Source organism: Choloepus didactylus, chromosome X (genome assembly GCF_015220235.1).
Source record: "Choloepus didactylus isolate mChoDid1 chromosome X, mChoDid1.pri, whole genome shotgun sequence".
NCBI classification, from domain to species: domain Eukaryota; kingdom Metazoa; phylum Chordata; class Mammalia; order Pilosa; family Megalonychidae; genus Choloepus; species Choloepus didactylus.
Genome location: NC_051334.1, coordinates 163,103,898 through 163,124,205, shown reverse-complemented (window position 1 = coordinate 163,124,205; position 20,308 = coordinate 163,103,898). Strand labels below are relative to the sequence as shown.

The window sequence follows — 20,308 nt, the reverse complement described above, 5'->3', positions numbered from 1 at the left end:
AATACAGAGAAGGCAGATTGGCATATTTAGGGCAATGTAGGGGAAGAAGTCCAGGGACACTTCCTAGTGTTGGGGTGGCTGAAGGACATTTAAAAATGGGAAAACTTAATGCTCAATTAAAAGATATCTGCATTTTTGCAATGTGCTCCCCTTGTTTCTCCTTTCCTAAATCCTCAGTCAAGAGTGTTATGCTCATGCTTTGAAAAAGTCTGATTGGCTAGTATTTTTGCTGGCTTGTTTGTTTGTTTGTGGACATTGTGGGAAGGGCTGAAAAAATCTGGATCTCAATGCACAGGACAGAGATGACCATAAAAATGTAAAGTACCAGGGGATTTGAAAATCTCTTCAGAAGTGTCTTAGATTTCCAAGGATCATGGAACAAGGAGATCATTCTATCTCACAAGGCCAGGGGATCCTCACTGATCATTTACTTCACTCCTCTCATGAGAGGCAGGTAAGGACAGACTAAATTGGAGTTTATAAGAACTCTGTGAGACTTCTGGATCATAAGCTAGGATAGGAATCAACAAACTACACCCATGAGCCAAATTCAACCCACCCCGGATTTTATACATAAGGATTTTTGGAACAGATAGGCGTTTTTTTTTTTTTTTTTTTTTTTTTTTTTTACTTATTATCTATGGCAGCTTTCACTCTATGAGAACAGATCAGAGCAGTTGTGACAGAGACTGTATGGCCCACTGTGCTGGTTTGGATATATTATGTCCCCCAAAACACCATTATCTTTGATGCGGTCTTGTGTGGGCAGGAAACGTATTGGTGTTGACTGGGTTGGAGACTTTTGATTGGGGATGTTTCCATGGAGACGTGATCACTCAACTGTGGGCAGGATCTTTCACTGGTAATATCCATGGAGGTGTAGCCCCACCTATTGAGCACAGGCCTTGATTAGTTTACTAGAGCACTATGTAAGCTCAGACAGAAGGAGCAGGCTTGCTACAACCAACAGGGACACTTTGAAGAATGCACAGAAGATGAGAGAGTAGCTGCAGATGAGAGACAGTTTGAAGACAGCTGTTGAAAGCAGACTCTTGCTCTGGAGAAGCTAAGAGAGGACAAATATCCCAAGAGCAACTAAGAGTGACATTTTTGAGGAACTGCAGCCTAGAGAGGAATGTCCTGGGAGAAAGCCATTTTGAAACCAGAACTTTGGAGCAGACGCCAGCCACGTGCCTTCCCAGCTAACAGAGGTTTTCTGGACACCATTGGCCGTCCTCCAGTGAACGTACTCAATCATTGATGACTTACCTTGGACACTTTATGGCCTTAAGACTGTAACTTTGTAACCAAATAAACCCCCATTATAAAAGCCGAAAAAAAAAAAAAAAAAAAAGTAAATAAAGACTTTAGGGAGTAGGGCATTTGAGGAGACCAAAAAAAGTTTTGAATACTTGTGGAGGAAATGGGGGAAAGGAGTTGCCTAGGACCCTGGTGGTCCTCAAACTTGATCACACATGGGAATCACCTAGAGGGCTTGTTAAAGATTGCTGGACCCCACCCTTAGAGTTCATGATTACTCATATCTGGGGTGGGGCCCAAGGGTTTACATTTTTTTTATCAAGTTTCCAGGTGATGCTGGTGATGCTGGTTCAGGTGACACACCTTGAGAACTACTGACCTATGGCTACAGAGAGCAGTCACTAGGAAATATAGAGAGGGCTTAGCTGAGGTTGACTGCCAATCCACCAGTTTTTGAGATTTTTCTCAAGTAGTTTTCATCAACCTGACTATAAAGAATCAGAGAAGGTGGCTGCTTGGATTGCTAGAAGTGTGCTATGCTGCAGAGATGAAGGGAAAACAGATTAAATGAAATAATAGATGCAAGCATAGTAGGTACATAGCTGTTGCTCAATAAATGTTAACTGCTTCTCTGTGCCCATGCAATGCTTTTGTGAAGCCCTGCTGCCCCTGACCTCAGGATTGGCTTTAGAGTGGCACACCCTACCCCTGCCTCCTTTTTTTTTTACTGAAGTCCTACTAGGCAGGACCTCAAGTGTCATTGCAGACAGGCGATTCCCCAAATACTGTTGTATAAGTCACTGTCTCAGGTCACCTCACCAGGGGATAAATGCTTCCATATAAAATTGAGTAGGTAATTGCTGCCTTCTGAATGATCCCAGCCCTTGATCTGTACCTGTCTCATGTCAACTAAAGCTTATTTTCTTGTGGTTCCATATGTACATGCTTTCTCGTGTGATCCCAAAGGCAGGAATGCCATCTTATTTCCATTTGCCTCACCTGCAAACAATTAAGTCATGTAGTATAGAGAATCTTTTCTGTCTGCAATCCCAGCACTGAGGCAGCTCACTCTAGGTTCACAACAATGGCAGAGGCTGTCCCTCAAACCAGACCATACTGGGATGGCCAATGAAATCATACTCCACAAAGGTGGCTTCTTAGATAATGTGTTTAACTCTTGCCATGTTGTATGCACAAAAGCACCTCATTATCTTTGTATGTCATGAAAATATGTTACATTCCCATATAGAGAGAATATGTTAGGTTGTATATGTTAGCCTGAACTCAGACTGTTGCAGCACCTGCCCCTCAAATCACATAGCAACTTTGATGCAGGGGACATCTAATCTTCTCTGTAGTGTTCCAATTTTAGCATAGTTGCTGGGCTGGAATGAGCGCAAACCACATTTCATGCACAGGGCCTGGTTGCTTCTTATAGATATAAAGGTGAAACCACCCTCCCACCCCACCAACTCCCTTTATGCCTCATGCCCAACTAGCAAAAGCCCCTCAAATTCCATCACTAAAGGGACTCCCCTAGAAGCAAAATCTTAGCAGCCAAGGCCACTCAAACTGCACTATGTCCAGAGTGGTGACAGTAACTCTATGCATGACATTATACACTAACAATAATTGAAGACTAACAACATCTCTGAGGGAATACTTTAATGACTTCCAACTATTAACACGGAAGAAGACGTCCAAAATAACATGGGATTTAAGATTTTTTCTGTTCGTGGAGAACAGAGAGAAGAGCATTTAGTTAATTTCTAAATAGTATGCATATAGACTTGTGGAACTTTGTGTTTTAGTGGCAGCTGTCACTGAGATCACACCTGCCACTTAGCTGCCTGAAGGGACTGTCCTCCAAATAACCCTAGAAGTAGGTGGCTGTGCCCCTAATTATGCTCTGGGAACAAGAGTCCCAAAATCAAACTATGAAAAGTCCCTCCTCAAATTACACCATTTACAGATGAAATGGAAGCCATATACAGTTCTCTTCTAAGTAGACCCAATATGGCTGCTTTAAATGAAACAGTTTGTAATTGAGGTCATCTCCTCAGGAATTTGCTCAGTTTCCCAGATCTCAAGTGAACTTTGCTGTTGTAACTTGAGTTGAGGTAAAAAAGACAGCTGGTGGCCTACCAAAGGGAAAAGAAAGCACGCTGAACAGAATAAAAGCAGCTGGGGGGTTCCCAAACATGGGGTCTGTCACATCTGGCACTGGCAGACTCCCACATTGTCTGGAAGTTTTCCAGGCTGCTATCTTCTGATTTTCTGGTCAGGTACTGAGACTCTTGGAAATGGTTCCTACAATCTTTAGGACCAATAATTCCCAGTCACATGCAGGGTAGTTGATTAAGCCGGAAGCAGCTTCTTCAAGATATAAACACATGGACTAAAGTCTCTGGAGATTCTTTTGCAAAAAAGATTGCCAAAACTTCCCTGCTGGAGATATCCACTTCTACAAGACAGGTTATGGTGAGCTAAGTTAAAGGAGAAGGCAAGCAGAGTCTAAAGCTGCTGGAATGCCTTGACCATGGGCAAATGTTCTGCCCTTTGGGAAGTTGGTCAGAAAAAAAGTCTGAATGGATGAATTAAACACAAATTTATGCATGCTATTGAGGGTGTTGGTGGTTAGGTGTGTGGCTACTGTTCTGAAAACCTGGGATAAGCAAAGTAAATCAAACTAGTTACATGGCATTATGTGTTTGTATGTATCACTGGTTTTTAAACTCAGTTACCAGGATCCTAGTGATTCTAGAGAGCCCATCAAGGTCCTCTTAGTAAAAGAGGATAAAGGGAATCAAAATAAACAGGAACTCAGATATCAGATATGGAGCTAAACACATGTGGCTATTTAAAATTTAATTTTTTGTTAATTTTAAATAAAATTAAGACTTCACTTTTTCAGTTGCACTAGCCACATTTCAAGTACTCAATAGCCACATATGGCAGTGGCTGTAGTACTGGACAGCACAGACAAAGAACATTTTTAGCATATCAGAAAGTTTTATTGGACAGTGCTGCTATAGAGTTTCAGTTTTTGTATTTTATACATATATATATATATATATAATACCACTCTTCTCCCTAGGCTCTGCCCACTTGGCCACTTTCACTCCAGAATGTCCCCTCTACCACCACTACATTTGACCTGCATTATCTTCTTCTATATGCTAGTCTGCAGTGTATGGTTCCAGAGACTTCCTGTCACTTCATCAGTAGTGTGGTGGAGTTGTAAAACCAACCCTGGATGAAAAACGTAATTCTGAAGAGTACTAATTGATGGTCACCCTCTCTTGCTGGAGGAAAGCAAACATGTTGATGCTAGGGTCATACTTTCCCCACAGTGTGGCCATGAATTTATGAAATCTTCACAAAAATTATTGGTCAAATGGAGGTTACTGGGGTCATTCAGTGTGATTATACTAATGTGATTATACTAATCACACTGAAAGGGTGCCTTCTTCTTCCTACATGGTCTCTCTATCTTTCAAACTATTTATAATGACAAACCAGCACTAGCCTACCATGGATCTTATGGTCTTATAAATTGCTTCAAATATTTGGGAACTAAAGCCAAATTATAAAGAATTGCCCAAATTAATATCTAAATGTCCATTTCTGCTAGTCTTTATCTTTAGTCAACTTCATACCAATCCTTCCTTGCTCACCAGTCTCTGTTATACTGCACTACTCCAGTTTGACAGCTTATGTAACTTTTCTGACTTTCCTACATCCTAGATTCTGGCCAGCATTCTGGTTATTCGTTCATCATCTCTTGTAAGTAATAATCTGATATGGTTTGCACCGAGTAAAGATGGTAAGTAGGTTAAGTCTCATTTGTTAACTCTGATCAATTACTAGTACCTGTCTAGAATATTATGTTGAAAAGAATTAAAAGATAGCAACCATGCTTAGTGGGATAGAAGGCAATGATTAATTAGTGATTTATGCCATGGGCATAGTATATATATACTACACTTCCTATCTCTATTTGTCCGGGTAGCAATCCTTCTTGCTCTCATTCACTCCTTTCCTGGTTTGTGATGGTTAGGTTTATGTGTCAACTTGGCCAGGTGATAGTACCCAGCTGTCTGGTCAAGCAAACACTGGCCTAACAATTGCTGTGAGGACATTTGAGGCTGGTTAATAAACCAACAGGCTGGTTTATTAAATCATCAGTCAATTGACTGCAGCTGTGACTCACCAAAGGGCGTGTCTTCCACAATGAGAGAATGCAATTGGCTGGATTTAATCCAATTAATCAGTTGAAGACTTATAAGCAAGACAGATGGAGGACCTTCACTTCTTCTTCGGCTGCCCAGTGAAGCATTTCCCGAGGAGTTCGTAGAAGTTGCTGTTTCGTTTCCTGAGGAATTCATCGAACACGTTCGTCGAAGATCCCACTTCATTTCCTGAGGAGTTCGTCGAAGTTGCCGGTTCGTTTCCTGAGGAGTTCGTCGGACATCTTCCTTGGAGTTGACAGTTTGCTGACTGCTCTACAGAATTTGGACTCGTGCATACCCACAGTTTCATGAGTCACTTTTTTTTTTTATTGGGATTGTTCAGATACCATACAATTATCCAAAGATCCAAAGTGTACAATCGGTTGCCCCTGGTACCCTCATACAGCTGTGCATCTATCACCACACTTAATTTTTAGAGAACCTTTTCATTACTCCAGACAAGAAATAAAGTGAAAGATGGAAAAAAAAAAAAGAAAAGGAAACTTGAATCCTCCCATATCCCTAACCAACCCCCTCAATTGTTGACGTGTAGTGTTGGTATAGTACACTTGTTACTGTTTATGAAAGAACGTTGAAATACTACAAACTGTAGTATATAGTTTGCAATAGGTATATATTTCTTCCCTATATGCCCCTCTATTATTAACTTCTAGTTATATTGTTATACATTTGTTCTAGTTCATGGAAGAGTTTTCTAACATTTGTACAGTTAATCATGGACATTGCCTACCATAGGATTTGGTTTTATACATTCCCATCTTTTGACCTCCAACTTTCCTTCTGGTGACATATATGACTCTAAGCTTCCCGTTTCCACCTCATTCACGCACCATTCGGCACTGTTACTTATTCTCACATCTTGCTACCGACACCTCTGTTCATTTCCAAACATTTAAGTTCATCCTAGTTGAACATTCTGCTCATACTAAGCAACCACTCCCCATTCTTAAGCCTCGTCCTATATCTTGGTACCTTATATTTCATGTCTATGAGTTTACATATTATAGTTAGTTCTTATCAGTGAGACCCTGCAATATTTGTCCTTACGTGTCTGGCTTATTTCACTCAGTATATTGCCCTTGAGGTTTTGACATCAACCCGTTTTTTTTTAAGATGGTTTTGTTCACACCCCATACATTCCATCCTAAGTAAACAATCGATGGTTCTCTGTATGGTCACATATTTATGTTTTCACCACCTTCACCACTATCTATATAAGGGAATCTACATTTCTTCCACAAGGCAGGAGGGAATGTCAAAGAAGGTAGAGAGGGAAAAGAAAGAGGAAAAAAATGACAGCCAGGAAGTAGCAAAAGGAAAAGCAGCCCCAAATCAAAGTAGGGTAAAGAGTCAGACAACACCACCAATGTCAAGTGTCCAACCTACGCCTCCCCTATCCCCCCCTCCTATCTGCATTTACCTTGGTATATCACCTTTGTTACATTAAAGGAAGCATAATACAATGATTCTGTTAGTTACAGTCTCTAGTTTACATTGATTGCATCCTTCCCCCAATGCCTCCCCATTTTTAACACCTTGCAAGATTGACATTTGCTTGTTCTCCCTTGTAAAAGAACAGATTTGTACATTTTATCACAATTGTTGAACACTCTAGATTTCACCAAGTTCCACAGTCCCAGTCTTTATCTTTCCTCCTTTCTTCTGGTGTCTCATATGCTCCCAATCTTCCTCTCTCAACCATATACATAGCTATCTTTGTTCAGTGTACTTACATTGCTGTGCTACCATCTCCCAAAATTGTGTTCCAAACCATGCACTCCCATCTTCGCCTATCACTCTGCAGTGTTCCCTTTAGTATTTCCTGTAGGGCAGGTGTCTTGTTCACAAAGTCTCTCATTGTCTGTTTGTCAGAAAATATTTTGAGCTCTCCCTCATATTTGAAGGACAGCTTTGCTGGATATAGGATTCTTGGTTGGCGGTTTTTCTCTTTCAGTATCTTAAATATATCACACCATTTCCTTCTTGCCTCCATGGTTTCTGCTGAGAGATCTGCACATAGTCTTATTAAGCTTCCTTTGTATGTGATGGATTGCTTTTCTCTTGCTGCTTTCAGGATTCTCTATTTGTCTTTGACATTTGATAATCTGATTATTAAGTGTCTTGGCGTAAGCCTATTCAGATCTCTACTGTTTGGAGTATGCTGTGCTTCTTGGATCTGTAATTTTATGTCTTTCATAAGAGATGGGAAATTTTCATTGATTATTTCCTCTATTATTGCCTCTGCCCCTTTTCCCTTCTCTTCTCCTTCTGGGACACCAATGATACATAGATTTTTGTATTTTGTTTCATCTTTAAGTTCCCGGAGACGTTGCTCATGTTTTTCCATTCTTTTCCCTATCTGTTCTTTTGTGTGTAGGCTTTCAGGTGTTTTGTTCTCCAGTTCCTGAGTATTTTCTTCTGCCTCTTGAGATGTGCTGTTGTGTGTTTCCATTGTGTCTTTCATCTCTTGTGTTGTGCCTTTCATTTCCATATATTCTACTGGTTGTTTTTTTGAACTTTCAATTTCTGCCTTATATATGCCCAGTGTTTTCTTTACAACCTCTATCTCTTTTGTGAAATATTCTCTAAACTCTTTGAATTGATTTAGCATTAGTTGTTTAAATTCCTGTATCTCAGTTGAAGTGTACGTTTGTTCCTTTGACTGGGTCATAGCTTCATTTTCCTTAGTGTAGGTTGTAGTTTTCTGTTGTCTAGGCATCTGACCTCCTAGGCCACCCCAGTCAGGTTTTCCCAGATGAGAACAGGCTCAGGTCACAGAAAGAGGTAATATTTCAGTGTCTGGTTTCCCTGATGGCTTTTCTTAGAGGATTGAGACACCTGTGCATTTCTGCCTGGCAGATGCACCTGTCAGCCTGTCACTGCCTGTGTAAGAGGGTGTGGCCTGTGGCTCTCCTCCCCCAGGCTTTGGGGTCTGGTTCCAGAAAGACTGAAAAACGGACAGTAGAGCTGGGCCCCTCCCTTTCCTCTTGGTAAGCTATGCCCCCTCCAGAGATGTCATTTGCATATCAATAAGTTCTTTGTTTCTGTGACTCTGCTGATTGAAGTGTTTTGGTTTTAAAATGTCTGAGGCTGTCTTTACTGCAACGCCTTGCGGGCTGAGAACAGCTGAGGTTTTCTCCACAGAGAGAGAGCGAGGGACAGAAAAACTCCCAGGTTCACCTGTCAGCCAGAGATAGCACCCGATCCTCTGGGCTCCCTGTCCTGAGACAGATATGTCCCCCGACTCTCCCAAGGTCAGTTGTCACCAAAAGCTTCTGTCTGCTTGTTGAGGATTTGCTGTCTGTATTGAGCAGTTAATATTAAAACCTCACTTGGAGCCGGGCTGAGAGAGTGCTGCTCTCTAGCACCGCGCGGCTTCCATGAGGGAGGGGCTCTCGGCTCTCGGCTCTCGGTTCTTGGCTCTCGGCTCTCAGCGCGGGTCCGCAGTTTCACTTACAGATTTTATGCTGTGATCTCGGGCATTCCTCCCAATTCAGGTTGGTGGATGATGAGTGGGCAGTCACGTTTGTCTCCCCGCTGTTATTCCAGGTTATTTACTAGTTTTTTGGTCATTTATGAATTGTTCCGGGGGGGACTAAGTCTTCCACTCCTCTCTATGCCGCCATCTTCTCTGGTCTGCCCCTGCATGAGTCACTTTTACAATTTGATAGTCAGAGACACCTCTCATTGATTCTGTTTCCCTAGAGAACTCTAACTAATACATGGTTCATCTCTCCAATTTGATGTTCCTTTCCTACCCTTCTCCCTGCCCACCAAATGAAGATCCATGAATAAATATCCAACCCAGACAGTTTGCTAATCTTCTTGTAAACTGCTCTGCATTTCCATCCTTCTCTGTTGGGGCAGAGAGGGGAAAAGCAAATTCTAAACTTTTAGGAGTGATGGAGTAAGTCCCTGGGTACCATATTGCTTTTCTTCTTGGATATAGATCACGTTTCCTTATAATCTTGCCCACAAACATACTTGAAGATGTATGTTTCATTTCAAATACATAGAAATGAAGTAGTCATAACTTCTGGTGCATGATACTTTATCACCATCAGTCCATGATTTAGATATATATAAATATATATATATGCTGTAGGTATACAAAAAGATCATGCAGAAAATATAGAGTCCCCATATACCCGCCCCCATTTTTAACATTTTGCATTAGTGTGACACCTTTGTTACAACTGATGAGAGGATATTGTCATAATTGTACCATTAAATATACCCTATAGTTTGCATTAGGGTTACTGTTTGTGTTGTACAGTCTCATTGTTTTTCTAAAATTTTTATTATAGCAACATATATGCCACCTAAATTTTCCCATTTTATCCACATACAGATATATAATTCAGTGGTGTTAATTACATACACAATGCTGTTACTATAACCATTACACATTACCAAAACTTTTTCATTGACACAAACAGAAACTCTGAACCAATTAAGAATTAACTTACCATTCCCTACTCCTACTCCTGCCCCTAGTAAACCGCATTCTGGTTTCTTACTTAATGTATTTGTTTATTATAATTAATATCAGTGAGATCATACCATATTTGTCCTTTTGTGTCTGCTTTATTTCACTCAACATGTCTTGAAGGGTCACCATATGTTCACATGTATCAGAAGTTCATTCCATTTCACAGCTTAATAATATTTCATTTTATGTATATAATATATATTGTTTTTCCATTCATGTGTTGATGGACACTTGGATTGCTTCCATATTTTGGCAATTGTGAAAAATGCTGCTATGGACACTGGTGTGCAAATTCCTTTTTTGAGACCCTGCTTTGAATTCTCTGGGTTATATACCTAGAAGTGGGATTGCCAGGTCATATGATAATTCTATACTTAGCTTTCTGAAGAACTGCGAAACTGTACAAGTCCTTTACATCCTTGGTTAAATTTATTCCTACATATTTGATTCTTTTAGTTGCTATTATAAAGGAATTTTTATTCTTGATTTCTTCTTCTAATTGTGCATTACTAGCATATAGGAACACTACTGGTTTTTGGATGTTGATCTTGCACCCCACCAACTTGCTGAATTCATTTATTAGCTCTAGGGCCTTTGTTTTGGATTTCTCAGAATTTTCTGTGTATAGGATCATATCATCTGCAAACAGTGAAAGTTTTACTTCTTCTTTTTCAGTTTGGATACCTTTTATTTCTTTTTCTTGCCTAATTGCTCTAGCTCAAACTTCCAGTACAATGTTGAATAACAGTGGTTACAGTGGGTATCCTTGTTTTGTTCCTGATCTTAGAGGGAGTGCTTTCAGCCTTTCACCATTAAGTAGGATGTTAGCTGTGGGTTTTTCATGTACAACCTTTATCAGTTTGAGTAAGTTTCCTTCTATTCTTAGTTTTCTAAGTGTTTTTATCAAGAATGGGTGCTGGATTTTCTTCATGCTGCTAATCTGGTATATTATAGTAATTGACTTTCTTATGTTGAACTACCTTTGCATCCCTGGGATAAATCCTACTTGATCATTATGTATAATTCTTTTAATATGCTGTTGGTTTAGGTTTGCTAGTATTTTGCTGAGGATTTTTTCATCTATATTCATTAGAGTTACTGGTCTATAATTTCTTTTCTTGTGGTATCTTTATCTGTCTTTTGTATGAGGGTGATGTTGCCCTTGTAAAATGAATTAGGGAGTGATCCCTCCTCCTCAATATTTTGGAAGAGTTTGGGCAGTATTGGTATTAATTCTTCTTAGAATTTTGGTAGAATTCCCCTGTGAAGACATCTGGTCCTGGGCTTTTCTTTTGGGGGAGCTTTTCAATCACTGATTCAATCTCTTTACTAGATATTAGTTTGTTGAAATCTATTTCTTTTTGAGTCAGTTTAGGTAGTTTATGTATTTCTAGGAATTTGGCCATTTCATCTAGGTTATCTAATTTGTTGGTGTGGAGTTGTTCATAGTATCCTTTCATATTCCTTTTTATTTCTGTGGGGTTGGTAGAAGTGTTCCCCTTTACATTTCTTATTTTAGTTATTTGTGTTCTCTCCCTTTTTTGTCAGTATAGCTAAATTCTTGACAATTTTATTGATCTATTCAAAGAACCAAATTTTCATTCTCTGTGTTGTTGTTTTATTCTCTATTTCATTTATCTCTGCTCTAATCTCTGTTAATTTCTTCATGCTACTTGCTTTGGGTTTTATTTCTTCTTTTTTCTAGTTCCCCCAATTTTGAGGTTAGGTCTCTGATTTGAAATCTTTCTTTGTTTTCAATGTAAGCTTTCAGAACTATAAATTTCCCTTTCAGCACTGCCTTTGCTGCATCCCATGAATTTTGGTATGTTGTGGTTTCATGATCATTCACCCCAAGATATTTCCTCATTTCTCTTGTGATTTTCACTTTAAACCACTGGTGGTTTTCAGAATATGTTGCTTAATTTCCAGATATTTGTGAATTTTCCAGTTTTTCCTGTTACTGATTTCCAGCTTCATTCTATTGTGGTTAGAAAAGATATATTGTATGATTTCAATATTGTTTATTTTCCTAACACATGTTTTTTTTAAAACCTAAGATATGGCCCTTCTTTGTTCCTTTTAGCAGTTTTTTACTTAAAGCCAATTTTATGTGGTATTAGTATAGCTACCCCAACTCTCTTTTAGTTACTACTTGCATGGTATATTTTATTCTATCCTTTCACTTTCAACCTCCTTTGTCTTTGAATTCAAGGTGATCATCTTGTAAATGGCATATAGTTGGGTCATGCTTTTTCATCCATTATGCCAATCTCTGCATTTGACTGGAGAGTTTAATCCATTTATTTGAAGTACCTGCTAATAATGCAGGACTTTCTTCTGCTATTTCGCTATTTAGTCTCTGTAAGTTGTTTCAGTTTCCTTGGCTACTCAAGCAAATACCATGCAGTGGATTGGCTTAAACAATAGGAATTTATTAGTTCACAGTTTTGAAGCTAGGAAAAATCCAATCAAGGCATCAACAAGGTAATGCTTTCTTCACAAAGACTGGCATTCTGGGGCTGGCTGCTGGTGATCCTTGGTCATGGACTTCTTTCTCACATAGAAATGCACATGGCAGCCTATCCTGGCTTCTACTTTCTCTTTCAGATTCCATTGACCTTCAGCTCTTGCTTCCTATGGCTTTCTCTCTATCAGTCTGAATTTCATTCTTCTTATAAAGTAATCCAGTAATAGGATTAAGACACATCCTGATTGAGTTGGGCCACACCTTAACTGAAGTAACCTCATTAAAGGTCCTATTTACAAGGGTTCACACACACAGGAATGAACTAAGTTTAAGAACATGTCTTTCTGGGGTACAGAGTTTCAATTAGTCACATAAGTCTTATAAATTTTTTGTCCATCAATTTTTCTATTAATGCCTACTTTCATATTTATTTGATTTTTTGTATTATTCCATCTTGAGTTCCTTCCCATTTTCTTCTAGATATGTTTTTCATATATCTTCTTTGTGGTTACCATGGGGCTAAAATGTAACATCATAAATATAAAACAATTGTATTTGATTAGATATCAATTTGACTTCAATAGTATACACATGTACTGATCTTATATCCCTCCATCCGCTCACCTTTTTGTACTTGTTACAATATATATCTTTGTACATTATACATCCCAAACCATAGATTTATGATTATTTTTATGCATTTACATTTTAGCACCTGTAAGAAGTAAGAAGCAAAGCTACATGCCACAAAATACAATATAATACTTCTGGCATTTATAATTACCCAAATTGTTACATCTATTGGTAGCCATTTTTTTTTAATTTCCCTTTATCGGACTGTTTTGACCACTGTAGATTTGTAGTAAGTTTAAAAATTGGAAAGTGTGAGCCCTCGAACTTCATTTTTCTTTTTTTCTGTATCAATTGAAATCATGTTTTTTTCCTTCCTTTTATTAATGTGGTATGCATTAATTGAATTTCTTATGTTGAAACATCCTTGAATGCCTGGAATAAATCCCATTTATCATTGAGTATAATTCTTTTAATGTGCTGTAATATTCAGTTTTTTAGCATTTTGTTGAGAATTTTTGCATCTACATTCATAGGGGATGTTGGTCTACAATTTTCTTTTCTTCTAGTATCTTTTTTTTTCTTGTAGTATCTTTATCTTTTGTGGTTCTAGCATTCAGGTGATGCTGGCCTAATGAGTTCAAATTGTTTAGAGGAGTTTTTGCGGAATTGGTTTTAATCTATGTGGAATGTTTGGGAAAATTCATTCAGTTCCTGGGCTTTTGCTTTTTGGGAGAATTTGGTTTACTGATTCCATATTTTTACATGCTGTTGGTCTGCTGAGATCTTATATTTCTTCTTGAATCAGTACAGGTAGTTTGTGTGCTATAGGAATTTGTCCATTTCATCTAAGTTATCTAATTTGTTGGTGTACCATTGTTTATACTGTCCTCTTATAATCCTTTTTATTTCAATGGCATTGGTAGTAAAGCCCACTTTCATTTCTGACTTTAATTAATTTGTCCTCTCTCATTTTTTCTTTGTTGGTCTAGTTAAGGGTTTTTCAATTTTATTGATCTTTTCAAAGAACCAATTTTTGGTTTAGTTGATTCTTTCTATTGTTTTTTCCATTCTTTATTTCACATATTTCCACTCTGATCTTTGTTATTTCTTTCCATCTGCTTGCATTGGATTTAGTTTACACTTCTTTAACTAGATCCTTCAGTTGTGAGGTTAAGTCTCTGAATAGAGATCTTTCTTCTTTTTTAATATAAATATTTAAAGCAATATTTTCCCTCTCAGCATTACCTTTGCTGCATCTCATAAATTTTGATATGTTCTGTTTTCATTTTTCTTCACCTCAATATATTTCATAATTTGCCTTGTGATTTCTTCTTTGACTCATTGGTTGTTTAAGAGTGTGTTGCTTTCCACATATTTGCATATTTTCCAGTTCTCCCTCTGTTATTGGTTACTATCTTCTCTTGGCCAGAGAAGATACATTGTATGATTTCAATAATTTTAAATTTATTATGACTTGTTTTGTGGCCTGATATACAGTCTGTCCTGTAGAATGATACATGTGCACTGGAGAAGAATGTGTATTCTGGGTGAAAGATTCTATGTATGCCTTTTAATTCTAGTTGATTTAGAGTAATATTCAAGTCTTCTATTTCCTTATTTATCTTTTTATGGATGTTCTATCCATTATTCAAGGTATTGTATGGAAGTCTCCTATTAATATAGAAGCATCAACTTCTCCCTTCAAATCTGCCAATATTTGCTTCATATATTTTGTGCTTTGCTTCATATATTTTGGAAGGGCAAGAGAGGGGCCAGCAAGGGCACCAGGAGCTTCTCCTATGATTTTTTTTATAAATGCAATTTTATTGAGATGTATTCACATACCACATAATCCATCCAGAGTATACAATCAATGGCTCACAGTATCATCATATAGTTGTGTGTTCATTGCCACAATCATTTTTAAAACATTTTCATTACTCCAAAATAAGGAAAAAATTAAAAATAAAAAAGAACACCCCAAACATCCCATACGCCTTATTGTCACCTATTATTTTTATATATTTTTGTCTTTATTTTATTACTCATCAGCCCATACACTGATAAAGGCAGTGTCAGTCACAAGGTTTTCACAATCACACAGTCACATGATGAAAGCTATTCCTACAATTTTTTGATGCTGCATTTCCTCTACTTGGTACTTGTTCCATTAATACAACCCTTTACCTATTCTCCATAGTTTTGAGGAAGGATACTATGTTTAAGACCCCTCTTCTACTTTTGCCTGATGCAGGTTGGGACAATGGCTGCATTCCAGTTGTGCCCCCAGTGATCTGAAGTGGCTGATCAAAAGCAGCAAGCTGCAATCTGACCACACATCCCTGGATACTGGGGAACTAGGTCTTTATATCTCATCTTGGCACCAGCAAGCTGCACCAGGAGTCAGGTTTGAGACTCCCACCACTGCCTGCTATGAGGCTGGGGGTGGATGATGGTAGCTGCTGCCTGCCATGTGAAATTCACTGATATTTATTGCCATTTGCTAGCCTCCTTTTCTCCCTCTTCTTTGGATGCTGTACAGTGTTCTTCTAGACTCTGAAGTTTCAAAATAGTTGATGCAGAGAGTTCCTTCCAGTTCAATAGTTATTCTGGTGGAGGGACTTATTTCTGGAGCTTCCTACTCCACCATCTTCCCACAATCTTCTATGGCTGAATTATTATTTATATGTTTATCTACTTATATTGGAACACCAGGGAAACACATTACCCAAACAAGGATTAGAACCTTAACAAGAATTTACATCTTCCTGTGTTCTTTTCCCGTATGCAACCTCCCTATATGCCCCACCAAATGAAAACATCAGAGAGTTTATGAAAATTAGAAAAAGATGTCCATTTCTCAGTTAATTTTTTAAAAATTTATCAACAATAAATACAAAGTCATTCAATACAAAGCATATAAATCAAATTATTTCAATTAAAAAATCAGAAAATGAGAAATTATTTGAATTTTTCATTATTGGTATTGGAAAATCAACTTATGATATAAAAATTCATTTGAAAATAGTTACATGCCTGGTGTGCTGGTTTGGATCTATTATGCCCCCCCAAACTCCATGTTCTTTGATGCAATCTTGTAGGGGCAGACATATTTAGTCTTGATTAGGTTGGAACCTTTGGATTGGGTTGTTTCCATGGAGATGTGAACCACCCAACTACAGATGATAACTCTGGATTATTTGCATGGAGGTGTGGCCCTGCCCATTCAGTGTGGGTCTTAATTAAATCACTGGAACCCTATAAGAGCTCAGAGAGAGGAGCTCGGTGCTATAGCCATGAGAGACATTTTGGAGACTGCCATTGAAAGCAGACCTTTGCTGACACTTTGCTCTGAAGATGCTAAGAGAGGACAGAACACCCCAAGAGCAGCATTTTGAAGAATGCACAGGAGCTGAGAGCTGAGCTGGAACACAACCCAGGATCAGCATATGCCAGACATATGCCTTCTCAGCTAACAGAGGTTTTCCAGAATGCCACTGGCCTTCCTTCGGTGAAGGTATACTTGTGTTGATGCCATAATTTGGATATTTTCATGGCCTTCAGACTGTAAATTTGTAACCAAATAAGCCCCCTTTATAAAAGCCAATCCATTTCTGGTATTTTGCATAATGGCAGCATTAAGAAACACCTGGCTTTCACAAAATTGAATATCTTATGAGAATTTAAAGCTTATGTGCTCCAATATTTGTTTTCTATTTAAATAGTCAATAGATTCTATAATCTTTCTTATGACATTGTGTCCCTTAAGTAATTTTTAATAAATTTTAATTTTGAGGTGCTACATTTTTCACTGGTGACTAATAATTGCAAAATTAAATATGTCCAGAGAGCTATAAAAAAAATTTCAAAAAGTATGTGGATGGAGGAGGATTTCCCGGGTGCAACTCTCTGGGGCTACCATGGCATTTGGGAAGAGCCACTGGGATTCCTTCATGACCTCCGTGGATCACCTCATAAAAAGGCTGCATTTGCTGGAGTTCAGACTGAAGATTGGGGCCAGTTCATGCACATCTATGACATAATTAACACTGCCCATGATGGGTCAAAAGATTCAGTAAAAGCTTTGAAGAAAAGAATTTCCAAAAACTACAATCATAAAGAAATCCAACTTACCTTGTCACTTATTGACATGTGCATGCAGAATTGTGGGCCAAGTTTCCAATCTCTGATTGTGAAGAAGGAATTTGTTAAAGATAGTCTAGTTAAGCTGCCAAATCCCAGATATACCTTGCCATTAGACATTCAGAATAAAATCTTAAATTTCATTAAGACTTGGTCACAGGGTTTCCCAGGAGGTGTAGATGTAAGTGAAGTGAAAGAAGTGTACCTTGACCTGCTTAAGAAAGACACTCAGTTTCCTCCTTCAGATGCAGAGGGTGAAATAGCAAGAAAAGGGACTGCTCAGATATCTAATTCACCAACAACCTTTCCTACTGCACTGGCTTTTTCTTCTATAATTGCTCCCAAGAACTCAACCATTATGTTGGTCCCAGAACAGATTGGAAAATTGCAAGTGAATTGGATACGGTGAAAATGAATGTGAGAGTGATGTCCAATATTAATGGAGAATACTCCTGGTTCTCAAAACCATGAAGATATACAACTTCTGCAGAAACTTTATAAGACAGGTCAGGAGATATAGGAGAGGATCATGGACCTCCTGGTGGTGGTAGAAAATGTTGATGTAACTGTTGAGCTACATCAAGTGAATGAGGATTTGAATAATGCCCTTCTTGGATATGAGAGGTGTACTAGAAACCAACAAAGGATTTTGGTACAAAATAAGAACTGGGATGAAGCCACCAATACTGCCAGTGAGCCTTCTGCCCCATCCTGTGATCTCCTTGACCTAAGTCCCAGCCCCCCAACTCCTCGGGCAACATTATGAGAAATCAGTGCCATGAATGCTCAGCTTTCAGACTTAAATTTCAGCTCTCCAAGTCCCATAGTAACAAACAACTTGAAACCCAGTCTTGATCCCATGGTGGATTTGCTAGCCTCCCAAAATACAGAAACATCCCTGTTTGCCCAAAGGACCAGCCAAAACTTTGCCTCAAATCATACATATCACAATTTTCCGGAATATTCAAATTCAGTAGTAATACAGCCAGTTAGCCTAGAGACCATCTCAGCAACACCATCAAACTAGAGGCTGCCACCCTTGCCCTGCAATCTTTCAGCAATGACAAAAAAATGATCTTTAGCCACCCAATTACTATGAAATAATGGAGTTTGACCCCTTAGCTCCCACTGTCACCACAGAAGCTATTTATGAAGAAATTGATGTTCATCACCACAAAGGAACTCAAAATTATACTGACTGTGGAGGTGAAAGTGGATGACCAGCTCCCTAGTGCCAACTCTCAATAGGTTAGGTAGACCCTGCCCAGCTTTGAGGCCTGGGAGATGAGCTACCAACACATCCAAGCCATGGTGAATACTGAAACAGTTCTCCTCTGCAATATTTTAAAGAGTTAACAGTCCCAGGGTAGCATTTGTGGTTCCTGACAACAGCTCAAGATTTTCTCAAAACACCTGGTTTATAATACACAGTTACTTAAAACTTCAGCAGAAGAAAAATCCATGTTTTTATTAGGCCTCCAGTTTAATTACAATGCGATACATTTCATGCCCTTCCTACATTTAGAAAAGAAAATCACACAGCTGTGTTAAGAGTAGATGAAGATTATTTCATTACAAAAAATTCTGAGTAGATGAAATATGAGAAACTAAAGGTATCATTCAGGAATAATACTGAGTGCCTTCATTAAACTAAAGTTGAATGTAAAAGTCAATTTGCACTTCTTTATATAATAATACTCTTGTTTAGAATTATGATTGTAAAAACCCTGATGATTGTGGTTTAATTATGTTGGAAGTGTCCTGAACAGGTCACTGGGTTGTACATCAAGTTGCCTTTAAGTTTGATTCTTTATAATACACTAAATGTTCTTTTTGTTTTTATTTTACTGTAATTTAACATTTCACTTTGGAACAAAGACTACTGGAAAATGTTCAGAATAAATTGTGGATTAGTTTACATAAATTACAATGACAAATAAATTATTAATAAAATAATTTTTAAAAAGTATCATGTGCATTATACTAGATTTTAGAAGGCAATGTAGATTTAGTCTCTTATACATTAAATTTATAGCAATATCATATTCCTTACAATATTCATTGGTCAATTTCAAGTATAAATTTTTATGTAGTTTCAATAATCGATATTCTTCTTAATTTCTCAAAACACAAGTAACTGGAACATTGAAAAGGCCATGATCTTATTGCATTCCTTTTTTCTAAAGATATTATTTCGTATTCAATTTAGAAAAACAGCAATAGATGTCCATATTTACTTTTCAGTATAAATTGACAGATGTGCGATTTTACGTTGAAGTGAGGCTTCTTCCTTTGTTTTTTGCTTTTTTTTTTTTTGGTATTTTCTTCATTGGAGAAGTTGGAATCAAAGTAAAGAGACTGCAATTGACCACAATAATATAATTTTCATAAAAATATCCCTTTGCTTTCATCAAAGAATTTCTTCTTTTGATGATTTCTAGGACATTATGCACATAAAATTTTGGTTCTTTTATCGTTTTTCATATAATATTAATTTTACTTAAACATCATATCAAGTTAGTACTGAGAAAACGAATTCGAGTGGCTGTTATCTGAAAGTATACTTTTGACTTGCATTTAGAATCTATATCTTGTTAAAAGTTCCTAGTTCAGTTGCCTAGGTTATTTTGGATGCTATTAGATCAACAAGGTCTTGACCCTCATTTGTAACTTTCTATAGAACAATCTGTAGCCATCATTATTAGAAAAAGACACTTTGCTTTCAACTGTTGAAAAATTTTGTGGGAACAAGAATTTACCATATGTGTGGAAAATCTTTGTAGTAAACATACAAATTGCCTGTGTTTGGGAGTCAAAGTTTATAATAAAAGTAAGAAAAACATTCAAAAGAATAAGATGTTTATTATGTAAATGCCCCCCCCCCCTTAGGTGCAATGTTTTTGTGTAGGCATCTACTTAAATCTGCCTCTTATTGGAAGCTCTGTACCCTTTACTCTGGGTTTTATGATTTTATGTTTCATTGCTTTGAGTTTAATACATACACAGATATAAACTTAATATATATAGTTTTAAGTTTATTATAAATTTATTAAAAATTTGTCATGTCATACACAGACAGCTTAAACTTGGTTTTCTCACTCAATATTATGTCATTAAGAT

General features: G+C 37.7%; 1 pseudogene; it reads left to right on the top strand.

Moving 5' to 3' along the window:
• The first annotated feature begins 16,965 nt into the window (after positions 1 to 16,965).
• LOC119522441 lies at positions 16,966 to 18,408 on the top strand (annotated as a pseudogene).
• The last annotated feature ends 1,900 nt before the right edge of the window (positions 18,409 to 20,308 follow it).